Source organism: Rhinichthys klamathensis, unplaced genomic scaffold (assembly GCF_029890125.1).
Source record: "Rhinichthys klamathensis goyatoka isolate OS25496 unplaced genomic scaffold, OSU_Roscu_1.1 h1tg000338l_1, whole genome shotgun sequence".
In the NCBI taxonomy this organism is placed as follows: domain Eukaryota; kingdom Metazoa; phylum Chordata; class Actinopteri; order Cypriniformes; family Leuciscidae; genus Rhinichthys; species Rhinichthys klamathensis.
Window position 1 is genome coordinate 589,748 of NW_026606852.1, and position 14,777 is coordinate 604,524.

General features: G+C 46.3%; 1 protein-coding gene across 2 annotated transcripts in view; it reads left to right on the forward strand.

The window, feature by feature from the left end:
- Positions 1-14,777, forward strand: part of prkceb (protein kinase C, epsilon b) — a 114,784-nt gene that overhangs the window by 57,766 nt on the left and 42,241 nt on the right. The gene's annotated exons all lie outside the window — the stretch shown is intronic.

A 14,777-nucleotide genomic window follows, 5' to 3' on the forward strand; every position in this document is an offset into this window, starting at 1 on the left:
CAATAAAAAATGTCACACGACAATTAAAATTTGAATTACATCCGACTATTTAAATATAAAAATATAGTAATAGTAAAGTAAAGTAATATAGCCAAAAAAACCAAAAAGCCATAACAACAACAACAATAATAATAATACAAATAATAATCATAGTTATTATTATTATTATCATCTGGAAAAGTCGTTGTAGTTTCTATACTGACCATACAATTATTCAGTTATGATCAGTTCTGAAATATTTCTTTGTATAGTTATTGAACTTTTGTGAATATGTTCTCTATGCAATGATGTTTACAAATCCTAATCCAGTATCCAGTCATGGCAATTAAAAACGTGTGGAAACCTTTTTTTCCTGTGAAGCCTCTCAGTTTCAGTCAATTAAACATTATAGGTGGTAAAGGGATTATTTATTATCATGACTCGTCTTAATGCTGAATATCAAGTACATTTGTGTTCTTATCTATTACACAAACAGCCCTGCAGCTGATCACATACAAACACACACACACAAAACATAATTTAATATGATTTATAAGCTGTTTTCCTCATGGGGACCAAAACATGTCCCTACAATATCAAAGATTCCTGGTATGTCCCTCCCTATAGGGAACCACTTATATATATACGGTATATACCTGAACCACACACACACACACACACAAACGCTCGGGTAAGGAACAGGTTGATCTGTTCGCCTGCACGTGTGTTCCCTGACACAGAAGGGCAGGCACCTGTTGGAAGGGAACATTTCTTTTATAGTCTATAATAAGCTCACATCAGATAAACTCTCCACATTAGGTCACCATTCTAATTCTCGCTCAGTCTCTCTCGGTCTGCTGGTGTGATAATTGTTTTAGATAGAGCCGACTGTTTAAGAACAGCCGTCCTGGCCGGTCCTAACCTCACATGAACATTATGTTTATTTTCCTCCACTAAAACCTGGAGTCAGCCATCATGACGGCATCCTCCACTCCTCTAATTTATTTACTTCTACAGTTTCCCCAAACAAGCAAAAAGAACATTGTGTCCTTACTGTGAACACGAGTGGGAGGAGGTAAAGGGAAGGGGAGGGGAACGAGCGCAGGCGAGAAGGAAAAGGGCGAGTGTAGGATAAAAGAATGGTGGAGAACAAGATGACCTCTTAAAACTGAAAACTTATAGTCTTAAAAGACCAAAACAGTGATGAGTTTTAATGGATAGTGACATTTAAGAATAGTCGCCGTAATTTAATCACTTTCACTGTATTTTTAGTGCGAGTAGAGCAATGACAGGAAATGACAGGAAAATGGGATTGGGAAATGTCATGTGCTGGATTCAAACTTACACCGCCTGCTCTGTCAGGCATGTGTAGACAGTCCTGGTCCTGGGGACCACCGCTCTGCATATTTTGTATGTCTTCCTTATTTAACTCATGGAGCTCATTAGGAAGAGCTCCATGAACTCAACTAAGGGCCTCAAAAAAGTTCATAAAGAGATCGTAAAACTAATTAATATTAATTGAGTGGTTTAGTCAGAATTTTCTGAAGAAACTCAATTGCTTTTCATGATGAACAGATTGCATTTAGGGTTTTATTCACATATACTGTACACATTTATCAACTCACACATCTGTTGTGGTAAACGGAAGCTCAAGCATGTTCGCTTGACGTGCAAGAACCAATGAGGTTCATTTTCATGTGTTACGCAGCAGGTTTGAGCTTCAGCAAGAACCAATGAGGTTGATTCTTGTGGGTTTCGCAGCACGTTTGAACTTTTGCAAGAACCAATGATGTTCATTCTCGTGTGTTACGCAGCATGTTTGAGCTTCAGCAAGTACCAATGAGGTTCATTCTTGTTTCACAGCACGTTTGAGCTTCAGCAAGAACCAATGAGGTTCATTTCCATATGTTACGCAGCACGTTTGAGCTTCAGAAAGAACCAATGAGGTTCATTTCCATATGTTACGCAGCACGTTTGAGCTTTAGAAAGAACCAATGAGGTTGATTCTTGTGGGTTTCGCAGCACGTTTGAACTTTTGCAAGAACCAATGATGTTCATTCTCGTGTGTTACGCAGCATGTTTGAGCTTCAGCAAGAACCAATGAGGTTCATTCTTGTTTCACAGCACGTTTGAGCTTCAGCAAGAACCAATGAGGTTCATTTCCATATGTTACGCAGCACGTTTGAGCTTCAGAAAGAACCAATGAGGTTCATTTTTATGTTTCGCAGCACCTTTGATCTTCCGCAAGAACCAATGAATCATTCTCGTTAGTTACGCAACACGTTTGAGCTTCCTCTAGAACCAATGAGGTTCATATTTGTGTTACGCAGCACGTTTGAGCTTCAGCAAGAACCAAAGAGGTTCATTCTCGTGTGTTACGCAGCACATTTTAGCTTCAACAAGAACCAATGAGGTTCATTCTCGTTTGTTATGCAACATGTTTTAGCTTCCTCTAGAACCAATGAGGTTCATTCTCGTGTTACGCAGCACGTTTGAGTTTTCAATTCAATTCAAAGAACTTTATTCGTGCTGAGCATCAATGCGTGTACGGTTCCACAGCACAATATACCACACAGTTCTATATAAATAAATAATAAGTAATAACTAAAGCTTGCAAAGTACAATAAATACATGATAAATATGCAGTAAACATTAAAAGGTTGCATTAAAATAGATAAATAAATAAAGATTAATCACAAATCCGCACACACGGACATACACCTTGGTGAATAAATTGATCAACCATTCATGTTTCTAATGGATGTGGGCACAAAACTTGTCATGGCTCTGTTGGTCCTGAATATGAGTGATCTGTATCTCTGCCCTGAGGGTAGAAGACTATAGTGGCTGTGCAGTGTGTGAGTGGTGTCTGAGTAGTGGTATCTGTGTTCCTTTTATTTTTGTCCTCCTGTTATAAATACTGATAAGTGGTTCCTGCACCTGTCCGATTATTTTACTACTCATTGTTATGATTTTGTTTAGTGTATTGCTTGCGATGGATGTTGGATAGTGATCCAAACCAGGCTGATATATTGAAGGTTATTACAGACTCAATGAAGCATTTGTAGAAAGCTATCAGGACTGACTGATGAATCTGAAGTCTACAGAGCTTCCTCAAGAAAAAGAGGCGCTGCTGGAACTTAGAGAAAATGTTTTCACTGTTTAGTTGGAAGGTAAGTTTGTGATCAAGTATTGTCCCGAGGTATCTATATGATTCAACCCTTTCTATTGGCTGGTTGTTGACTAACTGAGTGGGGATGATGGAAACATCTTTGCGGAAGTCAACAACCAGTTCCTTTTTTTTAGAGGGATTGAGGTCAAGACAGTTCTGCTTGCACCACTCTTAGTCTGTAACTCTCCTAGTGAATTAGTGGTGTCCATGATCACAGTGTCGTCGGAATATTTAGTGTCATATTATACCTGGGTTATTGCTCCTGCAGTCATTATTGTAGTGTATACAGAACGGTGGAGACTGTCTTAGACAAACTGAGGTGACCGTTGACTATCCAGAGAATAAGGTGCGGGTTCACGTCCATTTGGAGCAGTTTTTGCTTCAGCAAGAACCAATGAGGTTCATTCTCCTGTTATGCAACACGTTTGAGCTTCAGCAAGAACCAATGAGGTTAATGTTTGTGTTTCGCAGCACGTTTGAGCTTCAGCAAGAACCAATGAGGTTCATTCTCGTGTTACGCAGCACGTTTGAGCTTCAGCAAGAACCAATGAGGTTTGTTCTCACCCTTCAAGCAGGTTCGGTTGAGCTTCTGTTTATGATCGCTAATCAACGTTTAAATTAAATCTTATAAAGCGATCAAGTCTCTTCAAGAAATTTTGGATCAGAGCACTCAAATCATATAGATTACTTTTACGATCTCTTTATGAACTTTTTGAAACGTCAAAATGATAGTTGTGTAGCTGTCAATGGAGGGACAGAAATCTCATATTTGAGTTTATTTTTTTTGTTTTTTTTGTTCATTTCTGAGTTTCTTTGTTAATTAGTTCAGTTCGCCTCTGTTCTCTCCAGTTACCTTTTAAGTTGGTTGTTCTGTTCCTGATATTGTTCCTGAGATTCTGTTTTGTGAAGATTTGAGTTGATTTCTAAATAAAGACTGCTGCACTTAGATTCTGTTTCATCTCTGCTGCAACCAACGCTGACAGTCAGCTCTCTAATCGTTCTCGTGGTACTTTGATGTCATACGCAGATCGGTATACATGCACTTTTTTTACTGAAGAAATGAATACTTTTCTTCAGCAAGGAAGCATTCAATTGATCAAAAGTTACAGTAAAGACATAATGTGACAAAAGTTGTATTTTTGTTTTTTGAAATTTCTATTTATCAAAGTAAATTATCACAAAATCATTAAGCAGCACAACTGTTTTCAACATGTACACTGAAAACCCTAAGAAGTTGATTGAACTCAATTGATTTGAGTAAACTCGTTCCCTCAATTTAATTGAGTAATGGGGTCTCCCAAAACGTGCATATTTAAGTGTACTTAACTTGGTGCTTATGTAGACTGTAACACTGAAGCAGTGTTAAAGTTAATGAGATAATTAAGTGATTAATTGAGTGATGATTGAGCATTATTGAAGACACCTGATGATAACAAGCAATATCACTGAAGGAGAAAACCATAATTTTTAAGTCACCGTTGTGGAGATAAGTATTTGTTTATTTGGGCTCTTGACCATTAACTCATTGGGCCCTATCTTGCACTCGGCGCAAATGACTTTGTACACTGACGCATGTATCATTCCTATTTTGCACCCACGCAAAGCGGGTTTTTCCCTCCACAGACGCACGTCGGTTAACTACAAATAGAAAAGGTCATCTGATGGTGGTGATCGTGTTTAACATTATCATTATTTCATAATTATTGGAATTTAATCTTTGAAGTCATATAAAGCTGAATCATGTTCACCTGCACTGTTTATATAATATTTGTAACATTTAAATTTTAATCCAAATATTCTCTTTTAAGGTTGTTATCATAAAAAATATGTAGATCATATTATTTTAGACACATGGAGATCAAGAATCAGCCTCTGAATCTCAACAATGGTGACATAAAGCATGTTGCAGTGCATTCTGGGTGCCACCAATCAAAACTCATTCATGGCTCCCATCATGCATTGCTGCATGAATAAATAATGAGCTTATGTTCAGAGGTGATCTGTTTATCACCATTGCTTGTACGGTTCCACAGCACAATATACCACACAGTTCTATATAAATAAATAATAAGTAATAACTAAAGCTTGCAAAGTACAATAAATACATGATAAATATGCAGTAAGCATTAAAAGGTTGCATTAAAATAGATAAATAAATAAAGATTAATCACAAATCCGCACACACGGACATACACCTTGGTGAATAAATTGATCAACCATTCATGTTTCTAATGGATGTGGGCACAAAACTTGTCATGGCTCTGTTGGTCCTTAATATGAGTGATCTGTATCTCTGCCCTGAGGGTAGAAGACTATAGTGGCTGTGCAGTGTGTGAGTGGTGTCTGAGTAGTGGTATCTGTGTTCCTTTTATTTTTGTCCTCCTGTTATAAATACTGATAAGTGGTTCCTGCACCTGTCCGATTATTTTACTACTCATTGTTATGATTTTGTTTAGTGTATTGCTTGCGATGGATGTTGGATAGTGATCCAAACCAGGCTGATATATTGAAGGTTATTACAGACTCAATGAAGCATTTGTAGAAAGCTATCAGGACTGACTGATGAACCTGAAGTCTACGGAGCTTCCTCAAGAAAAAGAGGTGCTGCTGGCACTTAGAGAAAATGTTTTCACTGTTTAGTTGGAAGGTAAGTTTGTGATCAAGTATTGTCCCGAGGTATCTATATGATTCAACCCTTTCTATTGGCTGGTTGTTGACTAACTGAGTGGGGATGATGGAAACATCTTTGCGGAAGTCAACAACCAGTTCCTTTGTTTTAGAGGGATTGAGGTCAAGACAGTTCTGCTTGCACCACTCTTAGTCTGTAACTCTCCTAGTGAATTAGTGGTGTCCATGATCACAGTGTCGTCGGAATATTTAGTGTCATATTATACCTGGGTTATTGCTCCTGCAGTCATTATTGTAGTGTATACAGAACGGTGGAGACTGTCTTAGACAAACTGAGGTGACCGTTGACTATCCAGAGAATAAGGTGCGGGTTCACGTCCATTTGGAGCAGTTTTTGCTTCAGCAAGAACCAATGAGGTTCATTCTCCTGTTATGCAACACGTTTGAGCTTCAGCAAGAACCAATGAGGTTAATGTTTGTGTTTCGCAGCACGTTTGAGCTTCAGCAAGAACCAATGAGGTTCATTCTCGTGTTACGCAGCACGTTTGAGCTTCTGCAAGAACCAATGAGGTTCATTCTCATGTTATGCAGCACGTTTGAGCTTCATCAAGAACCAATGAGGTTCATTCTTGTGTTTCGCAGCACGTTTGAGCTTCAGCAAGAACCAATGAGGTTCATTTTTGTGTTACGCAGCACGTTTGAGCTTCAGCAAGAACCAATGAGGTTCATTCTCGTGTGTTACGCTGCATGTTTGAGCTTCATCAAGAACCAATGAGGTTCATTCTTGTGTTTCGCAGCACGTTTGAGCTTCAGCAAGAACCAATGAGGTTCATTCTCGTGTTACGCAGCACGTTTGAGCTTCTGCAAGAACCAATGAGGTTCATTCTCATGTTATGCAGCACGTTTGAGCTTCAGCAAGAACCAATGAGGTTCATTCTCGTGTTACGCAGCACGTTTGAGCTTCTGCAAGAACCAATGAGGTTCATTCTCATGTTATGCAGCACGTTTGAGCTTCATCAAGAACCAATGAGGTTCATTCTCGTGTGTTACGCAGCACGTTTGAGCTTCATCAAGAACCAATGAGGTTCATTCTTGTGTTTCGCAGCACGTTTGAGCTTCAGCAAGAACCAATGAGGTTCATTTTTGTGTTACGCAGCACGTTTGAGCTTCAGCAAGAACCAATGAGGTTCATTTTTGTGTTTCGCAGCTCGTTTGAGCTTGCGCAAGAACCAATGAGGTTCATTCTCGTGTGTTACGCTGCATGTTTGAGCTTCATCAAGAACCAATGAGGTTCATTCTTGTGTTTCGCAGCACGTTTGAGCTTCAGCAAGAACCAATGAGGTTCATTCTTGTGTTACGCAGCACGTTTGAGCTTCTGCAGGAACCAATGAGGTTAATGTTTGTGTTTCGCAGCACGTTTGAGCTTCAGCAAGAACCAATGAGGTTCATTCTCGTGTTACGCAGCACGTTTGAGCTTCAGCAAGAACCAATGAGGTTCATTCTCGTGTTACGCAGCACGTTTGAGCTTCAGCAAGAACCAATGAGGTTTGTTCTCACCCCTCAAGCAGGTTCGGTTGAGCTTCTGTTTATGATCGCTGATCAACGTTTAAATTAAATCTTATAAAGCGATCAAGTCTCTTCAAGAAATTTTGGATCAGAGCTCTCAAATCATATACATTACTTTTACGATCTCTTTATGAACTTTTTGAAATGTCAAAATGATAGTTGTGTAGCTGTCAATGGAGGGACAGAAATATCATATTTGAGTTTATTTTTTTTTGTTTTTTTTGTTCATTTCTGAGTTTCTTTGTTAATTAGTTCAGTTCGCCTCTGTTCTCTCCAGTTACCTGTTAAGTTGGTTGTTCTGTTCCTGATCTTGTTCCTGAGATTCTGTTTTGTGAAGATTTGAGTTGATTTCTAAATAAAGACTGCTGCACTTAGATTCTGTTTCATCTCTGCTGCAACCAACGCTGACAGTCAGGTCTCTAATCGTTCTCGTGGTACTTTGATGTCATACGCAGATCGGTATACATGCACTTTTTTTACTGAAGAAATTAATACTTTTCTTCAGCAAGGAAGCATTCAATTGATCAAAAGTTACAGTAAAGACATAATGTGACAAAAGTTGTATTTTTGTTTTTTGAAATTTCTATTCATCAAAGTAAATTATCACAAAATCATTAAGCAGCACAACTGTTTTCAACATGTTTCTTGAACACCAAATCAGCATATTAGAATGATTTCTGAAGGATCATGTGACACTGAAGTCTAATAATAAACGTTGTGTTTTTGGTGCGACCCATAGAGGAAATGTAGTGTTTTAACCATGCTTAGAAAATGTAATTATTGGCAGATGTATCTGTAATATTTTGAAAAGAAGTTTGTTTTGGAGGGATTTGTTCTTGTGTTTATTTTGCACCAGAAGAAGGTGATTGCCATAAGCCTTACATAATGTGGTTCTGATGCTTATCGGACCTGATGTGTATTCCATATGCTGTTTGTTTTCTTTTCAACACTCCCTCCCTCCCTCCCTCACACACACACACACACACACACACTCATTGACCAATATTCTGTTACACTTTTTTGCTTATTACATATGACTAATGCAGCACATCTGACATCTATGTTAAAAAAATATGAAGAAAACTAAATGTGAGTTTTTGGTCAGAAGTTTACATTTATAGGCCTAATGATTGCAGATTAAGTAAAGATTTTACATTTATCCACAGATGTCTTTTTGGACAAAGATTACACACTTGTGTTCTCCAGCATTTTGCATTTAATCAGATCTTAAACTGAATGCAGGTGTGTGTTCCCTTCTTTTTTTTCCTTTCTTTTTTCCCCCTTGTTTTCTCTCATCAGTTCTTTGTTGCCTCACACGTAGCATGGCAGGCTGACCTCTTGTTGACATGTTCAGTTTCTCGCTCCATTTCGTGTTCCCTCAATGCCTAATTTGCCATCAGGCACTGCTGAGGACGCCTTTGCCTGGACTTGCTTTGCCTCTCAGCATCAGTAGAGCCGAAGTCCTGTGTTAATCTCCACTTATGTAACCCTCTGATAGACTTTCTCCATAGATTACCCATCACTTCCAGTGCACAATAGAATTATTTGATATTTAGTTTGAACGAAGGAAAAGACTGCAATAAAATGGAGCTAGTAAGGCAAGGCGAGTTTAATTCATTCACAGTGATTTACATTGGCATTATACATACCGTTCAAAAGTTTAGGCTGGGTAAGATTTTTTAAAAGACATTTTTAAAAGACGTCTCTTATGTCCTTCAATGCTGAATTTATTTGATCAAAGATACAGTGAAAACAGTAACATTATGGAATATTATTACAATTTTTATTTCTTACATGTGATGGCAAAGCTGAATTTTCAGCATCTTCAGTGTCACATGATCTTTCAGAAATGACTCTAATATGCTGATTTGATGCTCAAGAAACATTCTTTATTATCAATGTTAGCAATAGTTCCCCTTCAGTCGCTCACGTTCGACGTGACGACGTTAGGGGATCACTTCAGGGAGCCCTATCAACTTCGAGTATCTAAGAACAAGCCAATAGACGTTGGCGTGCGTGAACGCGTCACGCGCCCCCGCCCCCCAGCGCGGGTATAAAACAGGAAGCGGGCGCGAGCACCCACCGTCTTTCATTTCGGAGCGCGAGTTTCCTGTGACTGATGTCTAAGATTCAACGCCTTTGAAGACTTCGAGGAAGATCTCTCTGTTCCAGTGTTGGTGTGACGGCGCGATCAGCGGTGGCCGCGAGCAGTGCAGCTCTCAACTGCTGTTCTCACAGCACTATTGTTTGTGTGTGTGTGTGTGTGTGTGTGTGTGTCCACACAGTGGCTACCCCTGGGCGCCTCAGCACTGTGAGAGCAATTTCCTTTTTTTATTTTACTAAAAGAGCAACACAAGCGGACCCTGCGTCTTTTTCAAGATGTCATTCCGCTTGTGCGTTTCTGGATGCAGTCGTTCCCTGGCGCCAGCAGATGGCCACAATAGCTGCATCTCGTGTTTGGGCGTTCGGCACGCTGAAGCAGCTTTTGTGGATAGCTCATGTTCCCATTGCGGGAATATGACTATCACAGCACTTAGATCGAGACTCGCTTACCTCAAGGGAGGTGCAGTCCCCTCGCCTATGCCCCGATCTAGTGCTTATTCTGCCCCGCAGAATAGGCCTACTTCGGCGCATGACCAGGGTGATCTGAGAATTACCGTGAGGGCTTCCCCGCCGAGGCAATCTCCGCGGGCCCCTCACGCCTCTCATGTGCTGTTGCCATCGGCGCCCCTTGGCGAACGGCTCGGTCCTTCTCCAGGAACGACCTGTCGTTTCCTTTGGGGCACCAGCTGACGATCAGATGTCGATCGCAGCATCGGAGGGGGAGCGGTCATCTGGAGATGACGACTCGGCTGCGTTGCCCCCTTCGGGGTGTGTAGCGTTGTCCGAACCGGATCCAGAATGGGCCGCTATGCTCTCCCGGGCCGCCGAGAAGGTCGGGCTTGCGTGGAATCCTCCACCACGTCCCGAACCTTCTCGGCTGGACGATTGGTTTCTCGGGGCGGGCCGTGCTGGTTCTCAGTGCGCCGCCCCGGTACCTTTCTTTCCGGAGGTGCATGAGGAGCTTTCTAGGACGTGGAAGGCACCGTATAGTGCCCGAAGCCGTCCTAGTGGCTCCTCTCCCCTCGCCACCCTCGACGGCGGGGCAGCTAAGGGGTATGTGGGGATCCCCCCAGTGGAGCGGGCTGTCGCGATGCAGTTGTGTCCGGCATCCGCCTCCTCCTGGCGGGGTGACCCACGCCTCCCGTCCAAGGCCTGTAAGTTCTCGTCCGGTCTAACGGCGAGGGCTTACAAGGCCTGTGGACAGGCTGCTTCCGCTCTTCATGCCATGGCGCTCTTGCAGGTCCACCAGGCCCAGGCGCTCATGGACATGAACGAGGGTGGTTCTGACCCAGAGCTCCTCCGGGAGCTCCGTGTGGCAACCGACCTCGCCCTCCGGGCGACGAAGGAAACCGCACGTTCAGTCGGTCAGGCGATGTCCACCTTGGTGGTCCAGGAGCGCCACCTTTGGCTCAACCTGGCGGACATGAGGGACACCGATAAGTACCGGTTCCTGGATGCCCCTCTCTCCCAGGTTGGGTTGTTCGGCGACGCGGTGGAGAGCTTTGCCCAGCAGTTCTCGGCCGCACAGAAGCAGACGGAGGCCATCCGACACATCCTGCCCCGGCGGACCGCTGCTGCTCCCACCCGCCCGCCGGCCGCAGCTCCTCCGTCTACTCGTCGCCGAGGTCGGCCTCCTGCGGCGTCCTCCGCTCCCGCTGAGCCCCAGCAGCAGCCATCATCCAGGCCTCGGCGTGGAGCAAGCCGCAGGAAGTCGACCCCGCCCGTCCAGGCCGCTGCCAAGCCAGGAGGCAAGCGCCGGTGCAAACGTCCCTGAGACGGGCGGCCCAGAGGTGGATCAAGTTGCTCTTCAGGAGATGGCAGACGTGCCACTCCTTCCCCCGGTGGAGGGCCGGGTGGAGAATCCTTTGTTTCCTTTTCCTTTTGTTCCGCCACTGACCCACGGGTCAGTGGTACCCACCTTTTCAAAGAAAGAGCAATTTCTGAAACCTCTGGGCCCCAAGAGGGCGCGCTTGGCAGTCGACGACGCTATGCCTTGTCACTCCCGAGCCCCTCTTCCATCGCCAGCCGGCAGCAGTGGCTGTGTCCTGGACGCACTGTCGCCTCCGCACACTCACTCTGCCCTCCGGCGGAAGCAGGTACGTCTCGCACCACATGTTCAGACCCCACTCCGGGCCGCTATGCCGCCCGAGTCGGGTCCCTGCATTCCGTCACGCTGCCCCACTACGGGTACGTCTGTGGTGCCGTTGGTCCCGCTTGCTCGGTCTCTGGGAGCTTGGCTAACGCTTCCCAGTCCGTCTCGCTGGCTCATCCGTACTGTCAGACTCGGCTATGCGATTCAGTTCGCCCGGCGCCCCCCTGTTTTCAGGGGCATCCTGTTCACCCGTGTTCTGGCGGACAGTGCCCCTGTTCTCAGAGCGGAGATTGCAGTCCTACTGGCGAAGGATGCAATCGAGCCGGTCCCTCCAGCCGATATGAAGACCGGCTTCTACAGCCCGTACTTCATTGTACCCAAGAAAGGAGGTGGGTTACGGCCAATCTTGGACCTGCGCGTCCTGAATCGGTCCCTTCACAGGCTACCATTCAAGATGCTTACGCAGAAACGCATTTTCAAATGCATCCGTCCCCAAGATTGGTTTGCAGCGATCGACCTGAAGGACGCGTACTTTCATGTCTCGATTCTCCCTCGACACAGACCGTTTCTTCGCTTTGCGTTCGAGGGACGGGCATATCAGTACAAAGTCTTACCCTTCGGGCTGGCCCTGTCGCCCCGCGTCTTCACGAAAGTTGCGGAGGCGGCCATTGCTCCCATGTGCGAGCGTGGTGTTCGCATTCTCAACTATCTCGACGACTGGCTTATTCTCGCCCAGTCGAGAGAGCAGTTGTGCGAACACAGGGATTTGGTGCTCAGTCACCTCAGCCACCTAGGGCTTCGGGTCAACTGGGAGAAGAGCAAACTCACCCCCGGGCAGAGGATCTCTTTTCTCGGTATGGAGTTGGACTCGATCAACATGACAGCGCGTCTCACCGAGGCCCGCGTCCAGTCAGTGTTGAACTGCGTGAGTACGCTCAGACGCAGAACAGCGGCACCACTGAAACTGTTTCAGAGGCTCCTGGGGCATATGGCATCTGCAGCCGCGGTAACGCCGCTCGGATTAGTTCATATGAGACCGCTCCAACACTGGCTTCACGATCGAGTCCCGAGATGGGCGTGGCAGAGCGGCTCGTGCCGGGTTCCAGTAACCCCGCACTGTCGCCAAACTCTCAGCTTGTGGTCGGACCCTTCGTTCCTGCGGGCAGGTGTTCCCCTAGAACAAGTGTCCAGGCACTCTGTGGTCTCCACGGATGCCTCTATCACCGGCTGGGGGGCCACGTACAACGGGCATGCAGCTTCAGGTCTGTGGACGGGGCCTCAACTGCATTGGCACATCAACTGCCTCGAGTTGTTAGCAGTACATCTTGCGCTGGGCCGCTTCAAAACGTCGTTACTAGGCAAGCATGTACTGGTCGTACGGACAACACTGCGACCGTTGCGTACATCAACCGTCAGGGTGGTCTACGCTCCCGCCGCATGTCACAACTCGCCCGCCATCTCCTCCTTTGGAGTCAGAAGCATCTGAGGTCGCTTCGTGCCGTTTACATTCCGGGCCTGCTCAACCGTGCAGCCGACGAGCTCTCACGGCAGCAGGTGCTACCGGGAGAATGGCGACTCCATCCCCAGGTGGTCCAGCTGATTTTCAGGCGCTTCGGGACCGCACAGATAGATCTGTTTGCCGCCCCGGACACGTCTTACTGCCAGTTGTTCTATTCCCTGACCGAGGGGACCCTCGGCACGGATGCTCTGGCACACAGCTGGCCCCGGGGTCTTCGCAAGTATGCGTTTCCCCCAGTGAGCCTTCTGGCACAGACCTTGTGCAAAGTCAGGGAGGACGAGGAGCAGGTCTTGTTAGTTGCGCCGTATTGGCCCAACCGGACCTGGTTTCCGGAACTAGTGCTCCTCGCGACAGCCCCTCCCTGGCCCTTCCCTCTGAGAGAGGACCTGCTCTCTCAGAGACGGGGCACCCTGTGGCACCCGCGTCCAGACCTCTGGAAGCTCCATGTCTGGTCCCTGGACGGGACGCGGAGGTTCTAGGTGACCTACCCCCAGCGGTAGTTGACACCATCACTTCCGCTAGAGCCCCCTCTACGAGGCGCCTCTATGCATTGAAGTGGAACCTATTCGTTGAATGGTGTTCTTCTCACGAGGAGAACCCCCGATCATGCTCGATCAGAGCCGTGCTTTCCTTCCTGCAAGATGGGTTGGAGCGAAGGCTGTCTCCCTCCACCCTTAAAGTGTATGTTGCCGCTATTGCCGCACATCACGATGCTGTTGATGGTAAGTCCTTGGGGAAGCACGACCTGATCGTTAGGTTCCTGAGGGGAGCGAGGAGACTGAATCCTCCTCGCCCACTCTCTATACCCTCTTGGGATTTGTCTCTGGTCCTTTCGGCACTTCAGGGACCACCCTTTGAGCCTCTGCAATCAGCTGAGTTAAAAATCTTGTCCTGTAAGACAGTTCTCCTGGTTGCATTGGCCTCTATCAAGAGGGTAGGGGACCTACATGCATTTTCGGTCGACGAATCGTGCCTGGAATTCGGCCCGGATAACTCTCACGTGATCCTGAGACCCCGGCCCGGATACGTGCTCAAGGTTCCTACCACTCCCTTCCGGGACCAGGTGGTGAACCTGCAAGCGCTGCCTTTGGAGGAGGCAGACCCAGCCCTGGCTTTTCTCTGTCCCGTCCGCGCTCTGCGTTTGTACGTGGACAGAACGCAAAGCCTCAGGACCTCAGACCAGCTCTTCGTCTGTTACGGAGGCCAGCAGAAGGGGAAGGCTGTCTCCAAGCAGAGGATGGCCCACTGGATAGTGGATGCCATCGCCTTGGCTTACGAAGCCCAAGGCGTGCCTTGCCCGCCCGGGTTGAGAGCCCACTCCACTAGGAGTGTCGCTTCTTCTTGGGCGCTAGCACACGGCGCCTCGCTGACAGATATCTGTAGAGCTGCGGGTTGGGCGACACCTAACACGTTCGCTAGGTTCTATAGCCTACGTGTTGAGCCGGTTTCTTCCTGTGTGCTCGCTTCAACCAGCCGGTAACACCGAAGTTCCCGCTCTAGTGTCGGCTTGCTGCGCCACTCCCCTCTACGGAGCGGATACGTGCGCTCTTTTGCTCCAGTCGAGTTCCCCACCCAGGTGAACCCTGTGAGTTCCTCCACACCCCTTCGGCAGTTGGACGTTGCGGAGCGTCCGACGCCAGGCCTAGTGCTTGTATGCTTGTGTAACTTGTACTAGGCTGGGTTCCGTATGTGTGATCCCTGCGGCGATCCCATATGAG